A 25469-nucleotide genomic window follows, 5' to 3' on the forward strand; every position below is an offset into this window, starting at 1 on the left:
TCTACATACAACAAAGAATTCCTTTCCATTACACATGATCTAGCCAAATGACAACAATATCTTCTTGGAAGCAAGTTGATGATACGAACAACATCATAATAGTTTTCAACACCTTGTCCAACAAAAGACACTTTCTACAGAACAACAAAAATGGATCAAAAAAATTGCCAACTTTGATATGGAGATACTACATAAAAGGGGTAAGGACAATATAGCAGCCCATGCTCTCTCACGAAAGGACAAAGAGTCATTGTCACTTGCAGTTTCAATTGTAGCTCCAAAATGGCTAAATGAAATTCAAAGCAAATATGCAAAGAATCCAAAAGCAAGTGCCATAATCAATAATCATGTTCAAAACTCCAAATTTGAATGGAAAAACAACATCCTTTTGTATAAAAGAAGAATTTACCTAAGCACAACAATATCCTTTGGTATAAAGGAAGAATTTACCTAAGCCCAACTTCAAATTTTAAGTCCCATGACTGACAAGTTGTTGGACATGTGGGTATTTTTAAAGCCACTCACCAGTTGTTGGACATATGGATTTTTTTAAAGCCACTCACCAATTGTTGGACATGTGGGCTTTTTTAAAACCTACTATAATGCCTGGCAATCATTCTTTTGGAAGGGAATTAGTAAAGATATTCAAAAATATGTAGCAGCTGCAATGAATGCCAAAGAAATAAAAATGAAAATATTATAACTCCAGGGTTGCTCCATCTCCTACATATTTCAAACCAAAAATGGAAAGAAATATTGAATATTAATTAAAAGTCATGTCTTAAAGGTTATGACTATTCATAAGAAAACCTTAGGCTATATTTAAGCCAAGCCCCATTCATCATAACAACATTCATTATTCATTATTCATTCATTCTTTACAAATTCATATATATTTTATTGAGTATTCAAAATATTGTGCAACAGACAAAGACCATAGCTATGAGAGTTAAGAGATTGATATATGTTTATATTTCTAATGAATAATTTGTTTTCTTACCAGGTAGGCAAATCAATGAAGATATAAGTGTGGCTCAAGAGGAACTCCATTCTAAAGACAAAATGATTACAAGCTAACATTGTTAAACTGGAACTATCAAAGACTTGTGATTGCGCTAATTGGTTAAATTTAAGGATGATGCTCCTCCACTTGGGCTTTAGTGTTCATTTTGTAAATTGGGTGACCATTTGTGTTGCATCAATGCCATTTTCTATTTTGATCGATTATTCAGCATCCACATGGTTCAGAGTTAAGACAAGGGTGCCCCCTATCAACATTGTCCTCCCTCATTATACTATGTGGGTAAAAGGGAAAATAATGCAAGCCCAAAGGGGTTTGAACTTTGATGGATTGGGGCTAAAAAATATCCACTAATTTGCCAACACTTTGGCCACAAAATGGGGATGGAGATTGATTATAAGCCAAGGTCTCTAGGAACAAGTTGTATTCAAAAATATGTGGCCCCTAATAGTGTTGAACATTGAATTAGAAAACCTGCAAGTCTTATCACGATGCTTTCATTAAGTGGAAGGCTAATACAATTGTATTAGCATTTCCATTGATTAGGAGGTGGCTTGTTTGGAAGGTAGCTAAGGGAAATGAGGTCAAATTGGGTGACGACCCATGCATTGCATGTGGTGAAAATTTCAAACCCGCTAGAAATTCGGTAAATATTTTGCCAAATAAGAGCTACTTTACTCTCAACCAAGTGGAAAATTCTAAACTCACCATGATATTGAGGCAAGAGTGGAAATCAAAAGATATGGCGGGGTTACATGGTGATGATGCTTGAACGGTATATTGCCTCTTTAATATTTGGTCATGATTTGTTAAATGAAACAATGGAAGAACTAATATGGTCAAAGAATCTCGAGGGCATAGGGGAGGGTCAGCTACCCTAGCCGCCTCCCCTGTTTCGTGTCGCCTCTGTTTTTCTATCTATCGCGGTTTCTCCTTGCAGGTGCCTCTCGGGTCGTTGGTTCGTGGTGGTCATCGTTGCGGTGTTGGGTTTTGGGTGTTTGGGGCTTAGACATTTGTGTTGTCGCGTTGTCCGCGTGGTGTTCGTCTGTTTCGATTCTGCCACCGCCTATTTCCATGGCTCTTGCAATCTCGAGCTTCTTGTTGCACCTGTGGTCGCCAACTCTAGAGGAGTTGTTGCATGCAGTGGCCCTTCCAACCCTCCATATTGTCGCCTTGTCTCGGGCCTTACCCCCGCCTCTAGGGTCTTGTTGGGGGTTTTTTGCCTTGTTTCCTCTGCAGCCTTGTCTCTAGGCTTAAACTTTTTCAGCTACCAAGGTAGCCTATGCCCAGGTTTCTCGTTCTCTGTGGGGGTTTCCCTTCTAGGGGTTGTTTTAACCCGTTTTGTAATTTTTTCTTGGCTCATTTTGGGCTTATGACCATTGACAGTGCTAGCCCTCAAGGTTTTTTTGTGGCGGGCCTATGTGCCCTTTTTTTGTTTTTGCAGTTTCTTTGGCATAGGGTTTCAGAGTGAATGTATTGTGATGTATTGTGTGTTCCATGGTTGTCAGATTCAGATCGCTGATTTTTGGAGAAATGTTCTTTTGGGAACCTTGACCTCTTCTTTTTTGGTAGTTTGTTTGGTTGTAATGCCCTCGGGCACCTGCAAAATGTAATTTTGTCCCTATTTTCAGGTTGAATAAAGCTACGCTTTTTTCTTCGGGGAAAAAAATGGTCAAAGAATCCAACTACAATGCATCACAGTTACACTCCAAAGATTGGCTATAAGGTTCGAAAGACCAAAAACAATATATAGAAACATATACCAAAATCTATTCTATATAAACTCCTACAAAAGCATCAAACAAATAAAAGTAGATCTACCAAATAACACAGGGGAGTCAAGAAATTTATGTGGTAAAATCCCAAGATGGGGAAAAATCCACAAAAGCAGGGCCTTCTTATTATTCATATAACTCTTCCAATTACAATAGCTAGAGCAAACACATGTATGGAGTTCAAATGGGAACCATACAACTCTCGAGCATATGAATAATCTATCCTAAGGAACCCTAAGGTCCAAGCTAATGATCAATACCATAACCCACACTCCACTCTCTTGGATTCCAAGCCAATTGCTTTCATTTGTAATACCCAAGAGAAAATTGCAAAAGAAAAGTAGGTATGGCCCTCATAAGTGTTTAATATACAAGGAGGATGAGGAGATTATTCATCTTATGCTTTACTATGTCCCTTTACTATGCAAATATCGAAAGAGATGGAGAACCTTCCAAGGTATAAAGATGTATGGAAGGGGTCCTTTGTTATAGGGCCACTTGAGGAATTGGTATAAGAACATAAATTTGAAGAGTTTTAAAGCCTTACCAATTATCAAGAAATGCTAGGTTGTTTAATGACAAGGTCAATCCAACCATTTAATGTTCCTCTCAAGGACTGAACATTCTGAGGTGTTTTAAACAACCTTAAAGTGTGAAAAGACAAATTGTAGTGGAAGAGGTGCATAGATCCGGTGCTTCGACTTATTACAATGATGTTGCTCAAGGAAACCCATAGGTCAATTGGCCAAGTGGACTTTTGTTCATGAGGGACACACAGGTACTAATGTTTAAAGTTGTTCTAAGGAAAGGTTCTAATAAATTTTATGGCTCTAAAGTTAATCCTTTTGCTTGGCGCAAGAAGAACTATTTAGAAAACCTCTTGTTAATTCCTATTTTTAGGAGATTCAAAGCATCATAGCTAGTTTGAATCAACGTTTATTTTCATCACGTTTACAATGAGAGAGAAATGATTAGGGCAAAGGGAAAATCTGGACAATAGGAAAGGGCTAGTCCAAACATCAGGCAAGGCCATACTATAGCTCCCAACACAAGGATATACAAACATTGCATGTCCAACAATGTGACCCAAAACTTTGCTTTCTTGTTTTTTAATTGGTTAAGGGACCAAGTAATTTGGTTGCATTTAAAAAAAGGTTTTTTTTGGGATCAAATGTCTCCTTTGCATGTTTAGCTAATGCCACTGGTTAGCAAAGATTGGCATTGGCTCAAGTTTCATTCAAAATTGATGAAGTGGCAACCTCACTCCCTCTTCCAACCTCTATAACACTCCCAGCATGACCTTTTGCTTGGGTATCATAATCATTATTGCTGCCATTACTAGTTCTTTCATTCGAATCACTCATTTTTGGTTTTAAGCATTTATGTGCAGATTTTTAACTTTTGGTAACTTGTAACAAGGGTTTATCAATAAAATTGATCCACTTAAACTTGCTTTTAACTTTTCATGGATTGCATGCCCAAGCATTGAGTTTGAAGGTTGGAAATAAAAAATGAAATAGAAAACAAAGAAATTGCTCAGAAATTAAAAACAACAAACATTTCAGTTTCAAATTTGCGATAGGGAATCTTAACCCCACCCTAACAATACTAGATGAAGAAATTTATTAAAGGAGAAACACAAAAATATGCTAAAGGAGAAATCTGAAATCAGCTAAAAAGAAATCATAAAATATGAAAATGTTGAAGGGGAAAAAGGCAGCTTAAAGGATAAAATGATGGCTTCCCCTTTTATCAAATCAATGCACTCCTTTAACAAGCAAATCAATTCACTTTCTCTTCCAAAGTTCCAAAATAAACGATAAATCTCTAAAAGGACCATGATAGATGCTAAATCGCTCCAATAAAATCATAAATTGCCTGAAAGAAGCCACTACTAGCTCAAGGCAGCTCACTCTTCTCATGAAAAGATAAGGTAAGATAATTATATTTATGTCCAACTATTGACCACAAAGTAGTTCAACGGGACTATTGAGTACAATGATGTTCATACAAAGCGGGAGAACCATACAGTGTCCTATGAAAAATACAGTGCATGAAGTAGAATCTCATGATGGGGCAAAGATGCCTTGGTAGAGAAGATCTAGGAGCTAATAGGCTTGAGGATCAGACTCGTCTCTCCTAACATCCAAGGCTGAATGAAGAACACTAAAGAAAACTCAACAAAGTTTGTTGGCCCGATGAAGAGCCGGTGGAAAGTGTGGACTATTAAATCCACTAAATATTTGCCTAGGAGAGTTTGTGCACTGCTGAGGTCTAGACTCTAGAGGCCCTAGTCTTGTCTCCTAAGAACGGATTTGCGATGGATCTACTGTTGAGATCTCGTGTGGCAAGGTGAGGTCCCACAGACCCTCACTAATCTGGAGTCAGTATATGTAACGGTATCAATCAGTCTCTTGGTGACCCTGTCTAAAGATAGTACCCTGGAAAATGTCGTGATCATTTGTGTGTGGTCTGACCTGATGGGAGGCTGAAGAATATGTGGTTGGAACCTAAGAGCCTCCTGCATATATAGGGCCAAACATCTCTAATTGGGGTACCTGAAAAAGTCAGCGAGGGTCTACGAATCTCTGAACAAGCAATTGAACCTTCCTTTGATCTTGTAGTAGACAAGGCATCCAAAAATGAAGTACACCTCGATCTCCACTTCCTGTAAATGACATACCTGGTAGATAATGTTTGGTCTATCAATCTGATGGTCTGTCTCTACCCTAAGTCTATGAGAACCTACTTTGAACTGGCCTAGAGGAATGCCAAGAGCATGCATCCAGTGGTGAAACGCATACTAGGGTCGAACAATGAGCCCGTCCCTAATCTCCAAGAAGTGCTCATCGTAGAAGGCCATCTTTGGGCACAACCTCCAAGAGGATTGACCCAGGTGACTTGGACGAATAGCATGTAGATGTCCTCCCTAGTGATCTTGTTTAGCTCCTGTCTAGTAGGTAACAGGTGACCAGGAGCATCTAAGGAATATCAAAAAGGAGGAAGACGATCCAACTGAATACCCATTGATTCTAAGAGATTTGAAACTCTTGTAAACCAACATCTAGCCCAGCCATAGGGAGTAGAACAGGCAACAGTCTCAGAAGAGCAATATGCCGAGTAAGGATATCGGTCCCTACTCTTTATCAAGTCTGCAAAGCCCGGGACACGATGCAAGAATGAAACCAAACTGGAGACCGTCTTAAGACGAAAGGGTTGACCCCCAAACTCGCAAGGATGATGTGTTGAGGTACTGTCTGTTGGCATCTAATGATGCGGCGGAGAAGAAGAATCTAGACTCTCTCAACTAAAGCCCAATCTGACTCGAGTAAAGACGGTCCCCAAATATTTGAGCCATATAAAACAGTGGGAAGGATCAAGGTGTCCATGAGGCTCATCTTGGACAAGATGTCCTAGAAGTGATGTCGAAAGCGTTGTCTCTCGAGAAAAGCTAAGGATCCATATCCTTTGTTGATCTGAGTCTGAAGCGTTGGTCGCAAACTTAAGCGGGGACCCGAGAATTTCACCCCCAAGTATACGTGTTGGTGATCTCAACCTCCTCCCCTCTGAATAGGAAGTGAAGGTCCGAAGTTTCCTTCACCCCATTGAAGATCATAACCTTGGTTTTACCCAGGTTGACTGTCAATTGTCGAAGATCACAAAACAGAGCTAAGGCATCCAGTTGTCTCTGTAATCCTTCTAGGGATGAGGCGAGGAGGACCACGTCATCAACAAAGAGTAGAATAGATATCAAAAACTGGTGAAGAAGGCAGCCATCGAAGTCCTGGATATGCTTGTGTAGAAAGCCTCCAACTCATCAATATAGGTCCCAAACAGGGTAGGGGGTAGTGGACAACCTTATTTAACCCCAATAGTGCTTTGGATGAAATCAAACATCCCATGAGTCGTGCGAAGACGACCAAGGACAGACTCATATAGGCGCATAATAGTTGTTAATAGGGTCGCAGAGATGCCAATATCTCTGAGTCTTTGGAGTAAGGCTTCCCTCGGAACAGAGTCAAAAGTTTTCCGAAAATTTACAAAACAACAATAGACTTTAGAAGAGCATTGTCGTGCCTCCTCAATCACGGCATGGAAGGTGAAGATGTGGTCAATGGTCTGATGAGTCGGTCGAAAACCTACTTGTCCCCTAGCTCTAAGTTATCTCTGCTCAAGGTCACTGGAGAGCTTCCTATGTAAAACAATAGCATACAACTTCGAGAACGTGTGGCCCACCATGATCACTCTGCAATTATTGGGATTTGAGTTGGAACTTGATTTGTGGATCGGATGGATGATGTGGTGTGACCATGCCAGTGGAAAACCTTCATGGACTACATGGTTGAAGAGATTAGCCAAGTAGCTAACCAAAGCACAAAAATTGTGCTTAAAGAGCTCTGCTTGGTAGCCTTCATCATCGGCTACCTTGCTGTTGTTCGTCACCCAAATGGCCTCTCTCATATCTTTGTCTGAGAATAAGTAACAAGAAGAGGGTGGGAAGGTAACATGAATTTGGGCATGCCCATGAATATCATAAAGGTTGGAAGTGTGAGAGAACATGGTTATGGGGTCGAGGTCGAATGGAAGAGGGGAGCATCGGAAAAGGATGGTACGCCAAAATTGTTTTAGGGAGTGGGCAAGGAGAGCAGAAAGTTCTCCTCTTCTATGAGAGACAAAGAGTTGTTTCTTGCGACAAAGGAGACGATGATAAGAAGCTTTGAGGTTGAAGTAAAAGGGATGAGAATGGGTGAAAGAATATCTAAGTTCTCGATGTAGAGTCTTGCATTCGTCATCGTACCATTTGTTCATAAGGTAAGATCCAACTTTTGGGGAGATGGAAGTGGAACAAGTGGAGTGGGAGAAGGATTTGAGTGTTGCTTCCCAAATGACAGATCAAAGACAGGAGTTTAGTGGAAGCAGAATCAAGAAAGGAAAATTGGGTCTCCGATGGGAGTATCTTGCACAAGGTAGAGGAGAAGATGTTAGGGTCGCCTTTGTCAAATCGAAAGGTGGTTAAGGGTGGGCCCCAAGGAGAAGAATGGGGTGGAAGGGGAGGGTCAAACCAGAGAGAGAAGGAAACAAGTGCATGATCGGCAAGGGGAATGGGGGAGACCAAGAGATGGCGAATAAAAGGGAGCAAGTTCTGGCTAGGGAGGACATAATCAACTACACTTGCACCCCCACCATATGGATGGCATGTGAAAAAGCGGGAGGCTATGAAACAAGGGAGACCATTTAAAATCAACAACTCTTGGGATTCCCCCAACTGTAATATATGCTTACCATAAACATCATCATCTGACATCCAATGAAGCCCTATTGAATCTGGATCAATCCCCTGGGTACAAAACACATCCTTTGATCGATCGTGGATTGGGATCTGGAGATCTGCAGTGCGAGCATTGAAGTCATCCAGGAGGATGACTTCCCCATCAGCAGAGTATTGGGCAATGTCAGTGTACAAATCTATAAAGGGATCCCCATTTGAGCCATTATGGATGGAAAATGGTCAAGAGGTTGGGGGAAAGTAACAAACTGCAATGTAGATGTCCCTTAAAGGAGAGACTTCGACGCTAATCCAATTCCACATAAACCTGGCAAACTCATCTTTGACTACCAAAGATACCCTGTTCCGGAGTGAGTCACTAGCCAAACAAGCAACTCCACCTGATCCTCTGGCCCCTCCCAAGCTCCTCGTCTCCTGCCTGCAAACTAAGAACCAATGCTAACCTACAATCTCTAGGAAAACATGACCACAGAAGCTCATCACATATTAGTGAACATATTTAGTGTGTGTATCATTTAAAATCATTACTTATGCTTGTTTTTTGGTGCCCTTAACTTGTTCTTGCACATTTTTTATTTTATTAATTTAGGGCAGTAGCATGATTTGTTGCCTTAGAAACCACATCGCATACCTTAGATCACTTAGGGAAGCCCCTTTGTGGTGGGCAAAACACCAGCCTGAAGAGAAAATATTAAAGGAGACATTGCCTCTATTGCTAGAAGTTATCCAAACTCTTTTCTAGTTTTACAAGAATGAATTTATGGGTGATGACAATTCTCAAATGATGTAAATAAAGGAACGAAGTACCAAACCATCTAGCACACAATTTGCACTTATGATAACAATGAAGGCAAGCAGTTGGTTGTCTTATTTGACATCATTTAACATTGTTTGAACTTTGACATATTATTTGTTATGAAGTTGATGTCAAGGTACAAATGGTTGAGTGAGAGCATGAGATTGGCTTTCTCAACCTATCAAAAAGGAGTATTACAGTATGAACAACAAATTCCTTGGCATGCAATACGATTAGCGATTGAAGCTTCAAAAGAGTCTACCTTGAAACCTTGGACCTGTGAAGAGACTCAAGGGCTCTACAAGAAGCAAAGCAATGATGGATTTCAGTCACAAAGTGTCATCAATTCAATTAAGCACCACAACATCCTTCATCTTGTAGCAAGAAAGAATGCTAAAATACCTCCACGACTATGAAAAAGAATTACAACAAGGAGTTGATGCTCTTAAAGACAAACTAACAAAATGAACCTGTATGAAAAAGCTCTGAAGATGAGAAGGAACGTGTTGGTAAGTATTTCTGGAGATTCTTCCAAGAGGCAGCAAGAAGTCTACAAACATGCCTTATGCTTCCTTACTAAGGGTACCTACAAACCTTGTCCCAAAAGTTCACATGGCGAAAAATGAATAAGGGTTAAAAACTATATCTTGGCTGAGGACGAGTCAATGTCGAAAACCATATATACACTAGTTAATGGGGCATAAAATGCTCTTAAGAATGTACAAGCAGTGGATATGGAATATTAGAATGGCATGTGCCAAGGGTTTTCATACAAGTAAGAAGGCAACTTGGAAGCTCTAAACACTTGTTCACAAATATATTATATTCATCTTCTTGATATTAAACAAGGTATTCCATATAGGACAAACACCTTCAATAACCACTCATATAACCAGATCAAAGATCACAACGCCGGCGCTTTTACGTGGTTGAAACCCTATAGGAAGGAAGTAGTCCATGGCCCCAACCAACACAACCACTTGAGGCAATTTTATTAATGCAAAAGAAAAAAAATTATAGAAGAGAGTCCTCATAATTGATCATCGGCCACAACCCTCTATGCTCTTTAAATAGAGATTATGGACCAATCGGGTTTTATGCCATGGATCAATAGTCGTTAGTATCGAGGAGATTATGAGTCGTCATACCACTCTATGTCTAGAACATATCATGACCATCGAGTTACAATGCAACTAATGCATAGTAAGAAAACACACTTACCTAATAAACACATCCTGACATCCACCCTCAAGAAAAACTTGGGATAGGATTGAAGGGTTTACAAAGGTCACACAATAGGAGAAGGAAGGAAGAATTAGAGCCTTATTACCCCTTAATGACAACTTCCTGAACTCCTAACATAGATCGAAGTTTAGAAACTTTGCTTTTGCAAGAGACTTTGTGAGAATTTATGCAACTTGATCATTTGAAGAGCAAAAGAGCACTTCAACAACTCAATCACGAATGAGCTTTATGATGAAGTGGATTTGTGGCAAAATTGCACTAACTGGATCTTTAGCGAAATTGATGGCACTCCGTCGCTCCAAAGGGTGGTTGGATGCTCCTATTGGAGTCCAAACTCTAAAAGGATTTGTCGAAGACACAAGACTTCTTGACTTGCATTAATTGTTGCCTAGTACACTGCTTCTACTGAAGAAAGAGCATAAGCCTATTGCTTTTTACAAGCCCAAGTGATAGGTCTGAAACCAGCACTAAAAACATAACCTTCGAATCTGACGAAAATTGTCATATCTCGAGCAAATGGACACCTTTTTGAATTAAATGAAAGGCGTTCTAAGCTTAAAACAACATTTCAGATGCAATGGACAAATTTATTCAAGTCAAAAATAGTACAAAAATAGCAGATCTCATAAATGCAGCAACACTGGCTAAAGATCTCAATCACCAAAAAGAGCAATTCTTCAAATGGACTCTAATACCATTTTCTACAAAACAAGGTATTCCATACAAGACAAACACCTTCGATAACCACTCACGCAACCAGATCAAAGATCACAACGCCAATGTTTTTATGTGGTTAAAACCATCCAACAGGGAAACAATCCACGACCCCAAACAACCTGGTCACTGAGGCAATTTTATTAAAGCAAAAGAAAAAATTTACACAAGAGAGTTCTCCCAATCAATCATCAATCATCAACCACGACCCTCCATGCTCTTTAAATAGAGATCATGGACCAATCGAGTGTTAAGCGACAGATTGATAGCCATTAGTATCAAGGAGAATATGAGCTATCAGATTACTCTATGTCTAGAACATATTGTGACCATCAAGTAACAATGCAAATAATGCATATTGAAGAAACACAATTTTAACTAATAGAAATATTTGAAGTTGAACTTAACTAACACTTAAGTGTCTAAATATCCTAACACCAACCTCAACTTGGATGTATCAAAGACCCTCTCTTTGAAAGGCCTTTATACAAAATGCTAGATGTTAATTGTTTGAACACAAGTGAATGCATGTCCTCGGAAAGATGTTGAATGCACACGAATGACAAAGTACATGAATTATGATTTCCACATAACATATAATTGTGCACATGATAAGATAGTTGCAATGAGGATAATAAAATATATATTGATTATTAGTAACCAAAAACCCTGTCTCAAAAGTTCGCAAGGAGTCAAAGACTGAACATATGTTAAGGAAAAGTTAGTGTACAAAATTGTAGATACACTGGTTAATGGGACATCTAATACGACAATGTAACGTGCCAAGGGTTAACATGCAAGTAAAACAACTAGTGAGCTCTAAACCCTTATTACAAAGATATTATATCCATGCTTGATATTAACCTCAATGATTACATAAAACCCTACATCTGCATAAAATTTGCAAGTAATAAACCTTATTCTAGCACTAAACCTTTTGTCATTTGCATACAGTTAAGCTTCCAAACCTCACCTTGTATATACCAAACATTCCCTCTTTCAAGGCATCCTCTTTTTCAAGGCCTTGTACTATAGGCTGCAAGTCAATTGTTTGAAGACAAGTGAATAGTTAAATGACTATCCTTGAGAAGATGTAAAAGAGATTCAAATGATGAGGATATCCACGACACATGGTTCTACATGTCTTAAGATGGCCACAATTCATATAGATTAATTATTGGTACCTCTAACCCTTGCAGAATGAGGATGATATGCTTTCAATGATATATTAAGTATTACTAGTCACTTTGGTCAATCCTTGCTACATTAAATATCACAATGTTAACCATATTACCATCTCAATTTCTTTGGACTCCAACTGTTGAAAAGTGTAACTAGGTTCAGTCTTCATAATGACATGTAATTGCGATTTTTGTAAAAGATGTAAAGAAGCAAAATAAAATTATTATTGTAATGCTTGCTTCATGCGTTTTTAGATGGCTCCCATTGTGAGCCTTTAGGATTTGTAAAAAAGAATCAATGTCATGTATGAAGAACCCTTCTTGGGCATGTTACAAATGTATATAAGTCTATAGGATTGTCAATAGCCCTCCAAGACAAGAACAAGTTACTCCTCTTCAAGTCAGCCTCAAGATGAAGTAGAAAATTCATGTCAGCTCGCCTAAATTAGAGACACATCCCTTCATAAGGTCATGTTGGCTTAAATTCATAAGCAGACTACTATAAATAGGTAGCTCGGCCTATTCCACAGGGTAGAAGTTCGGATCACCTCTAAAATTTGGATGACTATTTCAGAGAGGAAGTTTCGGTGCCATAACAGAGAAACACAATTCAGACAAGGGTATAGAAACTACAATTTGGTGTTATGAGAAGACTACAATTCAATGATATGGGAAGACTACAGTGCGATGATATGGGAAGACTACAGTTCGGTGTTATGCCAACTTCACAGATTCGGTATTCCCACAGTCCAGTACTCTCACAGTTTTGGTGCAATTTCTGTTTCGATGTCACTTCAATGAAAGGGTCTCGGTTCTACCACAAAAAGAAAGATCAAGTGCTATCACAGTCTTAACTTCGCTCAAGTCATAGTCTCGGTGATATCACAATTTGGGTATCATTATAGTTCATGAGGTATTGGTGCTCCTACAAGTGATAAGATCTCGGTAGTATTACAGTAATGAAGATCTCAAGCAGTGATGAGGTTTTTGATGATGTTACAGTGATGTATCTCGATGCTATCTCATTACTATCACAGTGAATGTCTCAGTGATGTAGTCTCAATGTGAAGGTCGAAGTGGAAGAGGAAAAAAGCAAAAGGTTGACAGTCAAGCGAACTAGTGTCATGGTCTTAGAGTGGCAAATAGGTCAAGGGTCTTGGTCTTGGTATTCGTCAATTGGAATCTCTATAAGAAGAATTTGTGTTGGTTTTCCTCTCAAAGAATGAGAGGTTTTGGCCCTGGTTCATAGCCTACATTCTGTGTCTCTTGTCTATTTATGTTCTTGCATTGGTAGCTGTTTGATGAAGAAGAACAATAATAACTTAAGTAAAAGAAGATCCTAATCTAAAGAAGTAAAAATGCTCACATGATGTTACTAATTGAAGAGAACTCACCTAATACTTAATGCCCTAGATTTCTCAACACCATCAAGTTCAAAGAGTGAAATTATCTTCTACTATGTCTACACTACATTTGCTTAATTTAACCAAATTACTATAATATACTTGAGTTAAACTATTCATTCAACTTTGGCCATTGCATTCATAAAACTAGAGATTAGGGATTGGACACCTTGTACATCTAATTGAAATGATCCTACAGATCTTGTTGGTTGAATGAAAAAAATCATAGCTTCAAAATACTTACAAGTTGCATAGTCAATCATAGTTCATAAGGAACTAATCGCTTCTACTTCTGTATAGAAATCGAAGATTGTACCAAACCTTGTTACTATGATTCTCAAAGAGACTCAAATATAATTAGAATTACCTCAATTGTCAAGAAATGGTTGTAATTGGTGTATGAGACCCCCTTGTTTGTGGGACAGGGGACCCACCTCCATGCACCAATTTGACCGCTAAAATCTACAAACATGTACATAATCTACCCCCCTTTGGATGGGTCTATCATTGCAATGGCTTCGATTCTTGTTGCCTGAGAGTCCCTCAACGACCAAAACATGTAGGTCCTATATTGTGTGTGTGTGTGGTACCATAAATACATATACACATAGATGGATGTTTTTCGAAGAAGTGAATGGTAAACCTGTCAATAACTTAAAAGGTTCAATAGAAGGGTAGTAAAAGATGCTTGCAAGGATCAAGATACAAAGGGATACCTCTTCTTTGTAACTGGATCATAAAGAGAGTGAAAGAGCTTTGTCAAAGGACTTTTGTTAGATATTTCAACCACTAAAATCCATCCTTTCAATCTTTGGTTTCATGCATCGATTCCTTGTGGTCTAGCTCCATCAATGATAAAATCAAAATCTCCCCATTGCATCATGGTTTCTATAATTTCTTGTTCAAATGCTCAAAAGAAAGGGAGGTGATTTTTAAGGGTGCACCCTCTATGTACAAGGATTCAGGTTTGGAGCTTTTCCCATTGAATGAAAATTTCAACTCCGACACTATTGGTTGCAATTCTCTACATATTTGGCTTCTATGTTTGCCTCTTGATTTCTAGAATAGCAATGTCTTTTGAGTTGTTAGAGTTTGGGATCTTTTTAATATATTGCTCCATCTACATTTAAATCATATTCAAGAACATCTCAAGGATTTCAGTTTTAATGGGCATCAATAATCACATTTATGATAAGATCATCATAAAGTGTGGAGGGGTTTAGAATGGGAACAAGACATATACTACAAAAATATTCCCATCATGTGCAATTCTATCACCAAACTAAACCTATTCTTCTTGCTCATGATTGGACGCGACAGATTTCTACATATAAGAGCATTGGAGGATCATGTTTCTTGAAACTATAAGGTCTAAAGGAGTACTACAACTAAAGTTAGTGAAGGTGGCTTGTCTTTAATGATCGACATCAAGCATTCACTGTAATGGCTACTAGCAAACCAACCTCTCTTCTTTTCTTGAGGAACACTTGAGTTAACTCTAATCCATCAATCCTTTGCATCAAAAGCCATGAGGGACTAAAGTGCAAATTATGGGAGGTCATTAGCTCAAGTTGGTCTCTTTTTACCAACAATCAACTTATCAAAAGGAGGATTTTCTAGGTAAAATATCCCAAAGAGTCTACGATATCTTCTTTTTCCAAATGGACATCTCATCCCCTAACAATGGTAAATAAAACCCTATTGCAGATGAAGACAATCTTCCTCCTACATTTCCTCCTACAAATTTCATTGGCTTTTTTGAAAATCCACTAAAACGAGCATTTCTTTCGAATGTCCCGACTATCTTGAAGTTAAGTTCCCTCTCCATGGAGGACATCAACTTGCTAGTGCATCAACACGCACACAATTATTGATGACTCCGATGAAGAACCTACCACTCAATGTCACTCATCATCAACATCCTACTCCAACTAGCCAAACATTAAGAGTTCCTCAGTGTTAATAGCTTTAAAAGCATTTTTGTTGTACTTGCACTCTATCAGATACTTTTTATTAGAATTTATTCCCATAGCTAAACACTTAGATATTATCTTCTTATGCTTTTATCATGGACCTACAAAGTGCTTTTGCACACACACTTTGTGTATTTTCATCAAATGTACTCTCGATCCCATTGACCTATTTTTTGGTCATTCATTGGCCATTAATAAAAGTATCTTACCTTATTTAGATTAGGTGGATTCACGAGCTCAACCAAGGGTTGACTCAACTCCTAGGAAGAAATGTAAATCTCAATTTGTGCCTCTATATTTTCTTCCATTGAGTGCTCACACCAAGACTAACATAATGAGTGGAGCAAAGTAAGTTCTCAAGTTTCTTTTCTAACAAATTCCCCACTTACAAGGTGGCTTGATCTACTAGCCTTCATGGCTGTTCATTTCTCAACACCATTTCCTGTAGTATTTTTTGGTTGATGGTAATTTTTACTTTTAAACTCAATCATGCATGAGATCCTTTGTCCCAATCATTTTATGACCAATGGTCTTTTTGATGTAAATGTTGTATGCTTTATGGCATTTTTAACTTAGCTTTGGTCAAGTTCAATTATGGGGCAAAAGATCCTCTGACCAAGATTTATTTCCATTGTTCTAGGTATTAATGTGCATTTGTTCATCCAGTCATTTTGTTTGGTATCACATCATCAAATCATTTCACATAAAATTCGAAGTTCACCGTCAAAATTTGTAGTCACGTGTAAACATGATAGTCTATACTATATGGTATTATGCATAGCATTTACACTTGCCATTTCCTAAAACGCTTGAGCAATTAAGAAAAAAGTAAAGTGACATCCTATTAATGGCACCTGGGCATAAGCAGAATGCAGTTTATCTTTAGGAATGTGTGTCTCCATAATAATTTTAGTTCTGTGAAGGGGCTACGAGATGAATGTCGATCTTGAATAAAACCTTAGGTCTCTAAAGAGGTTATGAGACAATGTCTATCTCTATTACAGGTCTCTACTTGCACATTTCCTTCAATGGTAAAGGTTCATTTTAGGGACCAAATTGATGGTTCACTGTTCAACAAGCAGGCAGGAGTATTTGGGATGAAATCGGACTAATAACTATAAGTATCTCATTACACACACAATGTTGAACAACTTTTCATGAGGTAATTACTCTGTTCAATCTGGAATAAATGTTTGCTTTTGAATCAGATCTAGATGTACTATTCTCATCTAGGATTGCCATTTTTTAATAAAGATATAAATACTCTTGAAGACAAAGTAGATATATATGGAAATAATCTGACAAACAAGCATCTCTTTGTTATGGAAGTGATGATGTTAAACAAACTTATCATGAGGCAAATACTCCATTCAACCTAAAAGAAGTCTCCGCTTTTGGATCAGAACTAGTTATTCAGTGCTTGAGAATAGCATTTCTAGCAAAGATACAAATACTCTTGAGGATTAAGCAATGTAGATAGATTTTAAGACAATCTGACTGACAAGCATCTCCTTCTTACAGAAGTGAAGGTGCTAAACAACTCTCATGAGGTCAACACTCCATTCAACCTGAAAGAAGTGTCTGCTTTTGGATCAGATCTGATTATTCAGTTCTCAGAAATATCATTTTCAGGAAAGAAACAAATACTCTTGAAGATGAAGGCAAAGGAGATAAGCTCAGCATCCTTATATACAAAGGTGGATCTTGTGCATGCTTTGGTTTCTTGACATTAACTCCATCTATAATTATTTATGATGAAATATTGATCTCCATGATCTGTGAATTGTATGATTTTAACATAAGAGAAGTGGGTTTAACAAAAGAATCGTTAGTGGCAAACCACAATTGCTGATTTAATTAGTAAACAATCCACGAACCTTCATGAATCATAACTCTCTTTCATTTGGATGAGCAGCTTGGGCATTTACCCAAAGATGCATGGTCATTTTGTCCATCCCCAGTTTTGTGGACAGTTTGAAAAGTGAAATATGGAGAAGTTTCTTTGTTTCCTTATCCAAGGTTTCTTCAGTAAGGGAAAGATAACATGTCAGCATGATTTCACTTGCATTGTGTTGTAGACTAAAAAGCATATGAACTCAACTTATATTCAAGTGGCTTTTCTCTAGGGCATTGAGAGAGGCAAATTAACTTTTCAAATTTTATGTTGTAATTTCCATTGCACACGCAGCGTATATCTTAACTTACTAGCAGCAGATAAGGTAAGCCCCTAAGGTTACTACTGTTGAAAAATATGGTAGCCATGGTCGGTATTTTCATCTTGAAAAATAAATGGAAATTTGAAATTTAAAATTTGCCTCCAAATTTATTAAGTGGGCTCCATTCGAGCCCCACTTGAAGGCTCTACAAAGGGGATTGTTTCTCCTCATTTGGACACATCAACTTTTGTCTCACACATCTCTGATCCAGCGAAATTTCAGGAGGTGGCCGATTGGCCGACAATCTAGGAGGGCCAAAATTTCAGGAACTTGCTTTTTGTCATGGCACTTGATCATGATCTTGGTTACTAGTTTGGCTATCATTCTGTTATGGTTATTTCTGTTGTATTGATGAATCTATAACTTTCTCTGTCTCTCATAAGGAAAGCATTTCTGGGTTTTCCCATTGTGGGTTTTGCCCTAGCTGTGTGCCTTATTTCTGTATCTCTTGTCTCATGGTTTCTTGATATTTCTGCTGTGATTTGCTACTGCTCTTTTATGCTTATGAATAATTTTCTTATCACTGTTTAATAAAATAAATGTTAAATAATACTAATAATGTTTCAATGCTGTGAAAAATATGAAAATTATTCTAAGCTATGCCCTAGATAAAAAAATTCAACAAGGAATCAGAGCCAGGACTGCATTGAAGAGCAGTTTGAGGAAAGTCAAGACCTGTGAATTATTTTTCCATCTGAGCTATGCGAATTCTGTGAGGTCCAATTCTAAGAGGATCAGATTTATGCTTATGATACAGTACAGGACCATGAGGTCCGATTCTATGAGGATCAAATTTATGCTTATGCTACAGTAAAGGACCTTCGAGTCTAACTTCCATGATCTGAATTAAAAGTTTATGGCAATGAAAAAGGAGGCTGGATCTGCAACACATCCAAACGTCCGAAGGTATGTAACTCTCCCTGTGGCATGGTATGTGAAGAGGGCTGAGACTGAGATTCTTGTGAGTTCTGTAGCCCTTCCTTATACAGGCTGTGTATCTTCCAAATGCAAGCCTCCTCAGCAACAAGCTACCTATCTCTGTTTGCAAAACTGAAGTCGTGTACCTGTAGTTCCTGCCAAGGCTGTGTGACCATTTTCTGAGTTCAATAAAGTTCGTCCTATGAATTGTGATGGAGCAAGTTTCAGAAACCATCCAGAACTCCCTGCTTGGCATCCGATCTGAACCTTTTGTGGCTGTCCAAGCTCCTTTGAAGGATTTAAAGTTTAAACCCTGCTTTATGATTCGACCAAATGGTTCTGAGTATGATCCGGGTTTATTTGGTCAAGGACTAAAATGATAGCATTAAGTCTGTGAAAGTTCAAGCCCTTTATAATGATCGAAAGACTCTTTTCCACTGCTGTGGTGGACGCAAACAATTTCTGTAGTTGATCTCCAGTATTAAAGGCCGTACCTGTAATAGTATTTGTGATGGAAGCTTGGTTCGATCCTGTGGTTGGTATAAAATATTCTCTGAGAACTTCTTCGTTATGATCATTAACTCAGAACTCTGTTAGTGCGGCTATGCGAATGTCTTTATGGCACTATGATCCTATAAATGTGAGTTGACTTTGATGCGATCTTATATGTGATACATCCTATATAAATCCTAAAGCGTTGATTCTCTGTATGCGAACTCCTGTGAGTGGTCTATGCAATCTAAAGGCACTAAATCTTGAAGTGCAAAGAGATCCTTGACCCGAGCTTTGTGAATAGAATTTATCTCTCTTATGCGAGCTTCCTATTTGAACTTCTCTATGCATGTTCTGTGGTATGAGAATTTCCTCAGGGTTCTGTGACAAGAAAATTTGCGAAATTCTGGAGGATATTTATGGAAAGAGTGTCTGTTTATAATTTGTACTATCCTCCATTGTCCACATCCTAACTCATTATATGAGATTTGTAGTTTGACCAAATTGCTACACAGGCTACAGTATCTCGGGTGACTGAGTAGTGTATGAGCAAGAAATTAAGGGATCCAGATATCAATCTAAGTCCCTCCTTTACATATAAGATCAAGCACTACAAAAGGGCTGACATTGAGCTCAAGAATCTAGACTTCTGAAAAATTGTTTCAAAGCTCCATATGTAAGGAACAATGTTGAGGCATAGAAATTGTTGGACACTGTTGACTCTGGAAATAAGTTATTTACAGAAGTTATTTAAAAGAAAATGAAGGATATCATATAACGGGACTGTCTGGAATTCACTTGGTGATGTTATTCAATTTTTATAGGGTGAAGATGCTATGAAGGCTTTACTCTCTGAAAATATAAAAGGAGTTTTGAAAATATTTATGAGCCTTATCAAAAAATTGGAATACTAGTTACATGTTACTAGAACATGCTGAAGCACTATGAAATATGTGATATAGATCAATGTATTATAACTAGGTTGAAGTCTGGACATTGTAACAGGAATGAGGCCTGTCTTCTCTATGCATGACAAGATCCGAAAAGGTCTGGAATCATTTCTATGGTTTGTGATTGCTTGGAGGACACCCTATTCTACACATATAGGTCACTGGAGAAGGCTGGCCTGAATACAATGGAGCCAACATTATCCCATGATTGAATCAAGACAGAAAATCCTGATGGCACCTAAAATAAAATAATAACCCTAGCCAATAAAATAATAACCCTATTTTGGGTTGGGCCTATGGATTAATTGCTTCCGCTTAAGAAGATCTGACATCTTGTTGTTAAGGTTGATTTGCAGGTTGAATGTAAGAGGGCTAAAGATTAAGAGGGAGCTGAAAAGATAAGTATCTTATGTTTTTCATTTTATTTTTAAATCGTTACTAATGATGTGAACTCTTTGATGATGACAAGGACTCCTTGTTGATGATATGGACTCAATGATAATGTGGACTTGTTGATAATGTGGACTCATTGATGATGATAACAATGTAGGCTTGTTGATGATGTGAACTCATGATGTGGACACGTTGATGATATTGATGATAATGATGTTGACTTAATAATGGTGTGGACTCCTTGATGATATAGACTTATTGATGATGAACTCTGTGAATGTGAACTCTTTGTTGATGATGATGTGAACTCCTTGATGATGTGGATGATGGACTCCTTGATGATATGGATACATTGATGATGAACTCCTTAATGATGAATTCCTTGATGATGTGAACACCTTGATAATGTGGATGTGAACTCTTTGTTGATGTTGATGTGAATATGTGGATGATGGACTCCTTGTGAACTCTTTGATAGTAATATGACTTCCTAGTGATATGGATCATGATATGGACTCCTTAATGATGATGAAGAGAACTCCTTGTTGTGGACTCCTTGATGATGATGTAGATTAAACTCCCTGAATGAATTTCTCGATAATGATATAAACGAGGTCAACTTCTTGATAATGATATGATGATAATATGGGCTAGGTCAACTTCTTGACGATGACATGGACTCCATGATGATATGATGATGATGATTCCTTAATGATGTGGACTACTTGATGATGATGAAGATATGGACTCGCTGATGATGTAGACTCTTGATGAAGATGATGATATGGACTCCTTGATGACTTGGACTCCATAAACTCTTTGTTGATGATGAGAACTCCTTAATGATGATGTGGATTCCTTGATGATGTGGACTCCTTAGTGATGTCAAATCTTTGATGATTGTATGGACTACTTGATGTGATGAGATTGACTCGATCAGAGAAGGCTAAGATCAAGAGGGAGTTGACACACTCTCAAGAAAAAAGTATTATCTTGATTGTTTCTATTGATTATTTCATTACGAGTCTCTTGGCTTGCTTGGTTGTTCTTGTCCTTCAATAGCCTCCTAGTGAGGTTTACAGGTATTGGAGACTGCCAAGATGTGGCAATTGTTGGAAACAACAAACAATGTGACAAAAAGACTCGTGATAGGCTTTGTACTCAGAGGGAGCAAACAAGATCAGCCTGACTGAAACAAGTTTCTATGAAGGTGGCTAGAAGTTTTGAAGACTAATGTTGATCCAGATTTGCTAAAGATGAGCCCACGATTTTTTGCTATGTAGATGACTTATGTGCAAGAGGGAGATGCTTTTATAAAGGCATGAGCTTGGTCATATCTTTGGCACAATGGACTGTAGGTCCATCGACATCTCCACGATGAATGATTTGAAGTTGCAAGACTCTAATATTGACTTGGTTGATTCTCTGATTGGTTCATTGATCTATCTGATGATGTTTGTTTCCGTTGAAGCCTCTTGTGACTCGATTATGGTCTCTTGGATTCTACTATGGTTGTTGATGCCTGCTTCTGTGAGAAGCCACTTATTATCTGCTAAATTCAATTATGGATACTAATATTCGCTTCTGTGAAAAGCCACTTATTCTCTGTTGGATTCGACTATGGATATTGATATTCCCTTCTATGAGAAGCCACTAATATTCGCTTCTGTGAGAAGCCACTTATTGTCTGTAGGACTCTATTATGGTTCCTGATGATTGCCTCTATGAGAAGCCATTGTTGAAGTCTGTCATTATTTGTTGATGTTTGCTTCTAAAAGAAGCTCCGACTGAAGCTAAATGTTGTTTGCTGAAATATTTGAGATCCACCATGGCTACATTTCTAATGATGAAATGGTTGTTGATGTTTATGTGAAGAAACTAGAATAACTGAGAATCCCCTTGAAGAGGGAGCACTCATTACATAGCATCATAATTAGGACCATCTTCCGTAGGTTGTGCCGTGAGACCTTGTGGTTCGGGAGATGTATTGTTGATTCCTCCTGTAGGCTGTGTGCCATGAGACCTTATGGTCTAGGAGATGTATTGTTGATTCCTCCTGTAGGTTGTGTATCGTGAGACCTTGTAATTTGGGAGATGTATTGTTGATTCCTCCTATAGGATGTGTGTCATGTGACCTTGTGGTCCAAGAGATGTATTGTTGATTACTCTTGTAGGCTATGTGCCATGAGACTTTGTCGTCAGGGAGATGTATTGTTGATTCCACCTTTAGGTTGTGTGTCGTGAGACCTTGTGGTCCAAGAGATGTATTGTTGATTCCTCTTGTAGGTTGTGTGCTGTGAGACTTTATGGTCCAAGAGATGTATTGTTGGTTCCTCCCTTAAGCTGTGTGTTGTGAGACCTTGTGGTTGGGGAGATGATTTGAGATGGATGTTATGTATCTTTCCTTACAATGAGACTAATGATCTCTCCCTTAGGTTGTGGGTTGTGAGACCTATAATTGATTAGGGAGATTGATCTTGACAAAGAGGGATTTGTATTTGTGATCTCTTCCTTAGGTTGTGGGCTATGAGACCTATGATTGGTCAGGACAATTGATCTTGAGAGAGAATGAAAAGTACCTCCCTGGCTAAGAGGGAACATTGAAAAATATGGTAGCCACGGTCGGTATTTTCATCTTGAAAAATAAATGAAAATTTGAATTTTTAAGAAAAATATGGTAGCCATGGTCGGTATTTTCAACTTGAAAAATAAATGGAAATTTGAATTTTTAAATTTGCCTCCAAATTTATTAGCTCAATTGGGCCCTTAAGAGGCACCCATTCAACTCCTACTTGAAGGCTGTATAAAGGATATTGTTTCTCCTCATTTGGACACATCAAATTTTGTCTCACACATCTTTGATCTAACAAAATTACAGGAGGGCCAAAATTTCAGGAGGTGGACGAAATTTGAAGAGGGTTGAAATTTCAGGAACTTGCCTTTTGTCATGGCACTTGATCATGATCTTGGTTACTAGTTTGACTATCATTTTGTTATGGTTATTTTTGTTGTATTGATGAATATGGAACTTTCTCTCTCTCATAAGGAAAGCATTCTGAGTTTTTCCATTGTGGGTTTTGCCCTAGCTGCATGCCTAATTTCTGTGTCCCTTGTCTCATGGTTTCTTGATATTTCTACTATGATTTACTACTGCTTTTTTATGCTTATGAATGATTTTCTTATCACTGTTTAATAATATGAATGTTAAATAATACTAATAATGTTTTGATGTTGTGAAAAACATGAAAATTATTCTAAGCTATGCCCTAGAGAAAAAATTCAACTACCCATGTCAACTTGTGTTTACAGTCGCTGCATTATTTCTTGCTCAATGCAGGCAATTTCAATTCCTAACAAAGGATAAAGTAAGCAGCACACGTTGCATCCTTAGCCCCGTTGTCTGCACTCTTCTTGTCCAAAGTTCAGACCTTCCTAGAGGACCAATACATAAACAATAAGCGAGCAAAGAAAAAAGAAAATAGAAGTGATCAACTGGATTCCTCAACAAGTTCATGCATGTAGCATGAGACTGGAATTAGCACTGATGCTATTTACTGCTATAACAAACACAGAAATTACTATTTGGAAATGAAATTGAGAATCCAGATTCTAGATAAATAAGGAAAGTCAAATTCCCCATGAACATCCTAGCATAAAGTAGGGAGAATGAGAGACATCTCAAATATCTTTCAAGTGACTCTAACATTTAAGGACCAAAACATTTTACATAAGCATAAATATTGATAAAAGGAAATGTGGTTGGAAAGAAGTCACGTGTCATTGGAGCTAGCAGTGTCCACCTTTAGATTAAACCATTGAGGGTGTCCATGATGAAAGGGAAATGTAATTCAGTGGCAGAGCAACCCATTGGATGTGGCAGCTCCAAGGTTTGATTCCTAGCTTGTCGAGTTTCCACTAGAGTATAAAAGCCAGGGAGGTTATGGTAGCTAGGTGGCAAGAGCTAGTGTGGCTTAAAGGAGGATATTAGAATATAGAGGTAGCAACATGCACGATTAGTTCAAGTTGTTAAAATGTCAGTCATCAATGGGCATCTTGCTCAGCGATAGAGCAGAGTTCACCAAACGGGGGTAGGTCTTGGGTTGAATTCCCAGCATGTTTAGATACCAACAGACATGAGAATCCTTAGTATCCTTAGTATAAGTTACATAAAGGCAACCTCATATGATCGAAGCAACCCACCATAAGCAACAGATAGTTTGAAGGATCATTCAATATAGTACAACATCCTTCGGTGAACTTTCTGGTTATATAAATTAGAGCCATAGATAAAGGTAGCATGCATTCAAAAAGAATAATGCAATGCTGTATACAAATTTTGGCAATGATTTTGCATTTAATTTCTGAGAAAATGTTTACAGAACAATTTTCCTTTGAACATACCAATTCATAGTAAAGAAGGGAAACAATTTGCCTTACATACACAAGGGGATGGTCAATTTTTGGTGATGGATGCATTTAATTTTGGGAGTTACAGATCAGTTTTACATTGAACATACCTATTCTTAGCAAAGAACAGAAACAATTCGCCTTGGACTTCCACGATGATAGTGCAGTAGACAAAATAATATGATTTTACTAATGCCCAATAAAAGACCACATAAGTAGGTCCATCAAACGGAAAAAGTACAACCAGTATAATACAAATCGGGAGTGCAAAAGCAGCTCCTATAGCTACCATAACAGCAACAATAGAACATCGAAGAACAATTTTTTTAAACTAACTCTGTAACAGAGAGACATATGGAATACATTATCGAATTCTCATCGAGTACATGTCAAGAGGGGCTGGAACTAAAAGCCAAGGCCAGAAGAAGTGGGTAGAAGAGTCGTCTCCTCCACCTAGTCCTCGATCACAGTGAAGGAACTAAGTGATAGTGAATAGTAAAACAATTTTCCATGGGGCAAAAATTCAACAGCTTCAAAAACAAAACGAGACATCTGAAATTTCTTTCAGATAACATGCCAAGTAAGCAAAAAGTTCCCCCAAAAATACACAAACTAATTACAACAACAACCAATTTTACCCAGGGGATACCGCATAATCATTTGGGAGAGACATTGTCCATCAAAGGTAGAGTTCCAAA

The 25469-nt window shown here is 38.1% G+C and overlaps 1 protein-coding gene across 1 annotated transcript in view; it reads right to left on the minus strand.

The window, feature by feature from the left end:
- Nucleotides 1–25469, minus strand: part of LOC149237687 (trihelix transcription factor GT-1-like) — a 47952-nt gene that overhangs the window by 21568 nt on the left and 915 nt on the right. The window lies entirely within an intron of this gene.

Source organism: Pinus tabuliformis, chromosome 8 (assembly GCF_031772625.1).
Source record: "Pinus tabuliformis cultivar Carrire ecotype Pingquan chromosome 8, CPIR1, whole genome shotgun sequence".
NCBI lineage: Eukaryota > Viridiplantae > Streptophyta > Pinopsida > Pinales > Pinaceae > Pinus > Pinus tabuliformis.